The sequence below is a fragment of the Cucumis melo genome, chromosome 2 (genome assembly GCF_025177605.1).
Source record: "Cucumis melo cultivar AY chromosome 2, USDA_Cmelo_AY_1.0, whole genome shotgun sequence".
NCBI lineage: Eukaryota > Viridiplantae > Streptophyta > Magnoliopsida > Cucurbitales > Cucurbitaceae > Cucumis > Cucumis melo.
Genome location: NC_066858.1, coordinates 9183828 through 9190435, shown reverse-complemented (window position 1 = coordinate 9190435; position 6608 = coordinate 9183828). Strand labels below are relative to the sequence as shown.

Below are 6608 nucleotides of genomic sequence, written 5' to 3'. Positions count from 1 at the left end.
CCCATATTGTAGGTGTTGGAGTACGAGTTATTCTTGATGTATGCGACAGTTTCTATGTTAAGCAGGCATGCATTGATGGTGTAAGGTTTGCCGCATCCTACATTGTTGGAAAACGATCTAAGGCTAGACGTAGTAGAATTAACATAATTATTTCTAACCCTAGAATGTAAACAGACAGTGCATAAACAATTAAATCATAAATAAACATACCTTTATACCGATGTGAGTAACTCTTCACATTCGAATTGCCTCCATTCTGATAAGAACGATCCTCCAAATTCGTATTACCAAAACGCTGCAAAATCACTAGCGTTCTCTGATAGTATCCACACACAAACGAAAATTCAACTCCTCGAATTCGGATATGCTAGAACTTTATAGAGTGAAAATCTTGACTATTTTTTTTCTCTCTCTAGGTGAAACGAATTTATGGTCTTCTGCGTGTGCCTAAAATAAAATGCCTAAGGTCTTATTTATAGGTTTCCTAATACGCTTTCAATTCTTCAATTAGGCTTATTAATTACCCAGCCTAAAGACAAATTCGACCCAGTTCATTCATGTGCGACCCGTTATGTTAATTTAATATAGCAATGGGCCCATAACTCGTTTTATGGCCCATAGGTCATAATTGGTCTCTAACAAGACATTATGGCTACTTATATTAAATTAAGTGAGTAATCTAACATAACCTAATATAATTATTGATTTAATCCTTTTATCACACGATATCTATAATTGAATATAAGGCATGAACAAAGTCACTTTATCTAATTCAATTGCTTTCTTGATCAATAAACACACTAAATTAATAAATGACATTAATACCCTTATTAATTCATTTATAGCATGACTATTCCACAGTCACGCTTAATCGAGGGGCCCAACACTACAAAAAATCTGGCCTTTAATGTCGGTTTAAAATCGACATTAAAGGTCTTTAATGTCACTTCGCGACCGACATCTTTGCGAGCGTTATTAAAGGCCTTTAATGTCGGTTGGCCTTTAATGTCAGTTTTAAACCGACATTAAAGGCCAAACCAACATCTTTGATAGTGTTATTGAAGCCTTTTAATGTCAGTTGGGCTTTGATGTCGGTTTAAAACCGACATTAAAGAGGCCAACAATGTCGGTTTATAATCGACATTATAGATCTCCAATAATGTCAGTTTAAAAGCGACATTAAAGCCTTGTTTTTGGATCCATTTTTACAAATTTATTTTTATTTAATTGCTGCATTATTTTCTATTTTTTATAAACTAACAGTCGATCCGTGTAAATAAATATTTTTTCTTAGGCCAACAAATCAATAAAATTAATATTATTTTAGAAACTTTAATTTGTCTTTTACATTTGCATACACAAAATGAAATCTTAATATTGTATTTATATATACATTCTACAACAGTACATGAAAAAAGATCCTAATACAAGATTTAAATAAGAAATCCTAAATGCCTTCTCAGTCTTCAACTTTCAACGATCGTCTGGCTATCTACACAGTTGCTTAGCTTTCAACCCGATATGACTTCAATCATTCTACAAAACAATATCAAAATAAACCATTTAATCTTTAGAATTCTAACAAATACTACAAGAAATATATTAACTTTAGAAAATTCCATTACCTCCGTCTCTGTTCATTAGCAGATTCCCTAAACTCAATGTCAAGCTACCTCTACTAAACTAAAAAATATATACAAATATACCATTGCAAGTCCTCACAACCAAAACCTACATAATTCAGTACACATATCACAAACAAAACAAAAATGTAAAAAACAGAATCCAGCAATTTGAAAAAAAAGTTCAAAACAAACCACATTATCACAAAGATTTTTTTTTAAATATTAAAAAAAACACCACACCAGGGTCCGCGGTATTTTCTCCTATTGCTACCATAACCTGACTGAAAAATGTGGCAACAGATTGCAAACAACAAATGAACTTTGTAAATAAATAATAAATATGGCATCCTATTAGCTATTACATGAAAAACATTTCCAGTATGCCTTGGGTAAATAGCTACAAAACATGAAAATGAAAAGGAAAAAGTCAAGGTTATCAACAATTGGACATGAGAAAGGGAGAGGAAAACATAGCTTTCTTGATAAGTTCTTCAAATATTTTTATGAATAGAGTGATTATTGCATTTAGCAATGCAGAATTAAAATATTAATGGAAACCAAAATCTACACAAACCAAATGAGCTGAAGAACTGCAATTGGATGCACAAATGGTGATCTTTGGACAAGAAAATATGGGAAGAAAAACTGCAATAATTAAGGGAGGAAAAACGGGCAGAATCAATATCCAACATCATCATCAATTAATAAACCACTACTCATTGCTGTGAAAGAAATGCAACATTTCTAAAACTAGACGGAAAGAGAAGACATACTCTCCCAAAAGAAAATATTCTAAAAAGTTAAAATTAAACGCAAAGATAATATGAACAATCTCAAGTCTCAGCTATGTTATGTGTCATGTCCAATCCTTTTACCTTAAACTAAGTCGTTATGAGCTTAAGCTTTAGCATCAGGTTGCCTACTTGAAGAATGCTATTTCAGCAAATATCACATATAGCAGAGTCCGCAATTTTCTTGAATGTCAAACATTGATGAATACATGCTTTTGAATCCAAAGAACTTGTTTACATTATTAATCATCCATCATTTCTCAACACAATCTAAATCATTTGAAGAATGCATACACCGATTTTACAAGGAGTGTTGAGAGATGATGTTACTTACTAAGGAGTTTTCAGGATCTTTATAGTTCCATCCATTGATAAAAGTTGCAAAAAAATATGGCATCTTAGCAACTTCAATGCACTAATTATTTCAATGGTGAGAGGTAACCTTCCTTATGTTCACGATCATAAATGTTACATATTTGATGTTGTAAATACCTCTCTCTAATGTAATGCAACTTCCTTCCTACATTATTAATAGCACATACTCATTTTGTAAGAATTGTTTCAAATAAATCATCCTATGATAATAGCTTCAAAAAGGTTACCGCAGAACAAATCAACTCTCATCATGAAGATATTAAACCAAAAATGAAAGCATAGTAAAAGAGATAAATAAAGCTAACTCCCGATAGTGAAGAACTTGGAAAGTTGAACATTTTTACTACATATGTCTCTCAACAAAAAAAAAACATTCAAAAAGCAAAATGACATCCTTCCTTATAAAAGTACTTCATAGGGAAAATGTCTTTTGGTTAGTGATATCAAGGTGAAACAAAACTTTTGTGCCAAATGTAAAAATGGGGGCTAGTTGGAATCAACTCAAAACAAGTCATTTGAGTTTCATTCCTCTATCTGTAACTCTTACGAAACCAAGTTAATGCAAGCTACTTCAAGAAAGAGGATAATGTAAGATGTTTAATGCAAGTTGATGGATGAATGCTAATGATTGTTATCACATCAAATTTTGTTATACACCATGAAAAAATTTGTTTATAAGAACAAATTTGGTTGAAATACCTACCATAAACTGACATTTGATTTCAGAGTTGTTAGCTAATGCTTTTGTAGCTTGGTTTTTGTTTTTTTCTTTTCAGAAAAGAAAAATAAAAACAAAATTGGTAGTTAGTATCAAGCGGACCAGTAAACTGTCATTCCCTTAGGAAAATATTGATTTCATATAGTTTCATGACTCAAATCAGATCCTCGAGCTTTCGGAGGGTTTAATTTTTCTTTTCTTCTTCAGAAATCCTAACAACACCGAATAAAGAGAAAAAGAGAAAACAGATCTCGATGTTACAGAAACAGGGCAACGATTAAGACAGAAAAAGGGGAATCGAGATTTTGAAAAGAAGATATTAAGAGGGTATTCGAAAGCAATACATTAGAAAGAAACAAGAAAAAGATTCATAGGAATGGAAAAGAAAAAACAAGAAGAAACGCAAATATCTCCCAAAATTATCCAAAAGCGAGAAAGGATAGTCTTGTCATGGACCAAACCAAAGAGAAAGAAGGAGACCAAGCAAAAAAAAGAAAAATATAAGAAAACCCAAATTAACAACAACAAAAAAAAATCTTAATCAAAAAAAAAAAAAAAACAAAGAAATCCCAGAAGCCTCACCTGAAATTGAAATCCAGATCAAAATCTGTTGGAAAACACCCAAAAATAAAAATGGGTCCTTACGTGAATCTGTTGAAGAACTGAAGGAAAGAGGAGATTGAAAGAGTTATTTCAAAGGGTAGAAAGAAGGGGGAGGGGGGAAAAGTGAATCAAAAGTGTGAATACACCATGGGTTCTCTGAGAGAGAGAAGGTCAAAGCTCATTTTGAATAGATATGAGAAATGATATCTTCAGTTTTTCATTTCAAACAACCATCAAGAATAATGCCAAAAATGAATAGATATAGAATCCAAGAAAAAATGCAAAAAGACAACAATCCTTCCATTATAAGCAACAAGAAACAAAGTGATGGAAACTTCAGACTAAAAAAAAAAAAGATAAAAAAGAAAGTTGAGTGCCATGTAAGTACATTATATTTACCAAAACTCCAAAAGCCTTGACTCACCATTTATGTTCGACGGTGGTGGCGAGCACAACGGAGGTCGACGGACTGTTCGACGACGACAAGGTACGGGCTAGACACGAGGGACGACAGTGGTGGGTTATACGACGATTGGGTATGGGTTGGATACAAGAGATTTCTTCTAGTGATGGTGGTGGCGGTGGTGGCTATTTAGAGAAGAGAGGGAAGAAAGTGAGATGAAATTGAGGAGAAGGAAAGAAATTGAGAGGGATTGTGTGGCTTGGAGAGAAAAGAGTAAAGTAAGAGAGAGAGAAACCATTGATTTTTTACAAAATTAAAAAATTGAAAAAAAAATAAAAAAATAAAAATGAGCTTCAATGTCGCTTTTCAAAAAGAGGATGTTTAATGTCTGTTTTAAACCGACATTAAAGCTCACTCTTTAATGTCGGTTTAAAACCGACATTAAACATCCACCTTTTGAAAACCGACATTGAAGCTCCGTTTTTATTTTTTCCACCCAACATTAAAGGTCAAATTTCCTCTAGTACAAAGATATCTCGCTATAACAAGAGGGATAAATTCCATATGGTTTAATCATTGTCCACTACACAATTCATAACATATTCGAGTACAACCTTTATAATTATCCGGTTAAAAATAGCATTTGATTGCATAAGAATAGATTAATTCTTATGTTTGACACTATGATAATCTCAGGTCTAATAATCAAAACAATCAATTATTCAAGATTATTTATGAAACATGTCTATGTAATAATCTCAAAAAGGGTTAGTCCAATTCTATTCTCTAATAAGAAAATATGATTATAATTTATGTCTCTACATATATAATCATCCTATAATTATTAATTATAACTCATATTAATCTTAATTTATTATTGTTTCCACAATAATTAACGATGAGGGACATTTAGAATATAGTAACATATTCATGGATATTATTATACAATAACGTGCAATTGAATAATAATGAGAATAATAACTTTTGTTAAGCAATTAAACAATAGACCAATTACCTATAAAATTATTAAAGAGCTCAATAATTTAATAGATGTTTAGAGTTTCTATTATTATGACAAGGTAGAGATGAAGGCCTCTACAAACACCTAGATTTTCTATCTCATAGTAGTCATCACAAGATAAGGCATTACTGATGTCTGGACTTCCGTTTCCTAGAGTATCGAGATTCATGGTATATCAAAAAAAAAATGTTCGAGACAACTATAAATGTTTGATGACCATATATTTGCTTTACTTTGCTCAAATGTATTTGTATAAGTTGTTTATTATTCCTGATTTATTAAGCATGTTTAATTTTAAAACTAGTCACTCATTGAGTTTTAGCTCATGCTTTCCAAAAATGTTTTCCTACTTTTCTGGTAGAGATTATGAATCGGACACTTGACTTCATTTGCCTATCTGCTAGTGTTTTCCTTGAGTTCCATCCTAGTATGTGTAGTTTCAGTAGTGTTAGTTATGGGTCATATAGGGTTTTTCTTTGAATTGTATAATCTTTGATTTGTTGTTGTTGTGTTTATGTCTATTTCAAACTTGTGTTGGCTGTTATAAGTTGGGTTTTGACTATGTGTTTATATAGAGTTTTTTATTTATTTCTGTTGTGTGTTATTTTTCATGTTTAGCTCAGTTTTAATTCTAGTAGGATCAACAGGTATCGTCTGAAGAAGAATGCTATCTGTTGGCCTCACGCCATGTCTTGAGCTAAGAGTAGGTGGTTTGAAAGGAGGTGTGACACGGTGAGAGGGAGAGGCCCCATTGTTCAAGACCCCAAATCAGCACTTAGGGAAACAGTCATCTACTTTCTCTAACAATGAGAAGGAGTGAATTCTATCTTGTATAGTTGTTATGTTTCCAGCTTCCTATTTAAGTTCATCCCCGAAATGGTAGATATATTGAGTCGGTGGTATAAGTCACTCTCACCCATACAAATCAAAGAGACTGATCGTCCCTTACAGGTAAAAGTCCATAACTCACTCGGGATTTAAACCGAATTACATATAATTATCATTTCAAGATATTAATCTCCTCGGTTAACAATATTACAAAGAGAGATAATATATTTTATGGCAATCTTAT

At 32.2% G+C, this 6608-nt stretch overlaps 1 long non-coding RNA gene across 2 annotated transcripts; it reads right to left on the bottom strand.

Moving 5' to 3' along the window:
- Positions 1 to 1305: 1305 nt before the first annotated feature.
- On the bottom strand, positions 1306 to 4728 carry LOC107990654 (uncharacterized). Of its 2 annotated transcripts, XR_001762345.2 has the most exons (5): positions 4537 to 4728; positions 4092 to 4171; positions 1866 to 2936; positions 1626 to 1731; positions 1306 to 1536 (listed from the first exon to the last, which is right to left on the bottom strand). It is a non-coding gene; the product is annotated as an uncharacterized LOC107990654 (long non-coding RNA). The 2 variants fall into 2 exon arrangements; XR_007817891.1 differs by having other exon boundaries at positions 1626 to 2936.
- Between the last annotated feature and the right edge of the window lie 1880 nt (positions 4729 to 6608).